Here is a 1,377-nt window from a genome sequence, read left to right as displayed (position 1 = left end):
GGGGGGGGTTATGTAGTATAAAAACGTTTATTTATGTGGGTGAGTTAAAGAGAGGCCCAAGAACGCATACAATTATCAGAATCGATGAACGATCAAGAGTGACAGAATGTACAGATGGGAAAGTAATGAAGAAAGAACCATGAGGAGGCGCTATCCAATCACTCCCTTGTTTCAAGGGAGAATTTCTTACAAGAAAAAGGAAGTACTCGATACAATCCAATTTCTTTCAATGCTCTTATCAGGAAAACCCGACCGGCCCAATGATTCCTATCTCAAGCAGCGAAAGCTACTGAACTGTGCAGCAGATATAGTAGGATGCACACATACTCAGCTAGTCGGGTGAGTACAGTGGATCGTCTCGAGAATATGGGTTGGACAATGCTCATTAATCAAACAGAAGAATCAGAATGAATAAATTTTCACATGGACACGGTATGGTGCCCTATGCAACAAGCTCAAATAATAAGGTACTAATGAACTGCGGCCTCTTTCAAAGTCAAAGGCTGGTCCGGTTATTTAACCATAATGACAATCTTTTTACAGAAAGGAATAACGATTAAATTGCCCGATCAGAAAAAGGTGAAGATGATAACGATGATTCATCATCATCATCATCAGCAGAAGCACAATAACCATCATCATTAAGTAGATATTACTATTATTACCCCTCCTACAAGTGCTACTGCCGCTGCTGCTGCTGCTGCTCCTGCTCCTACTACTACTACCACCACCACCACCACCATACCCATAATCATCCCTACTATTCAGACCACAATGACGTGTATCCAAACTAGGGATAGTGAGAATTACATGCTAGTATTTCCCGCCCGTTTCCCAGCCGACTTAATTAAACCGAGACAAAACTAGAACGGCTGGCATTGCACAATCTCACCGCGTAAATGTTCAGCGCGTCTGATGTAGTGATGAGGTTTCCGCCTAACGGCAGATCCAGCAAAAATCGGAAGGCGTCATATAGGTGTGCAACCCACTTTAGCCCCGCACGTAGCGATGGGAAATCATTTGGTGTAAGAACTGTCACTCTACATCAAGATCTTTAAGATCGCACCCCTCCCCTTCCGCTCAACCCACCCCAGTCGCAAACAAAATAAATTACTCCGCCCCTAAAGCCACCACGACTTGGACCTGTAAACCAACACCAAGGCCTCACATATTTGGCGTCGGTGGCCTAGTGGTTAGGCTCTCGGACTCGCAACCGTAAGGTCGTGGGTTCGAATCCCGTCAGGGGCCCGACGTTGTGTCCTTGGGAAAGGCACTTTACACGAATTGTCCTCACTTCACCCAGGTGGGAATGGGTACCCGGCTATAGACAGCGAAAGATCTTGTCAGTTTGTTAGTGTTTGAGCGCTTAATCGGCTG

The sequence above is a fragment of the Aplysia californica genome, unplaced genomic scaffold (assembly GCF_000002075.1).
Source record: "Aplysia californica isolate F4 #8 unplaced genomic scaffold, AplCal3.0 scaffold00068, whole genome shotgun sequence".
Lineage (NCBI taxonomy): Eukaryota > Metazoa > Mollusca > Gastropoda > Aplysiida > Aplysiidae > Aplysia > Aplysia californica.
Note: the sequence above shows the minus strand (reverse complement) of the source record.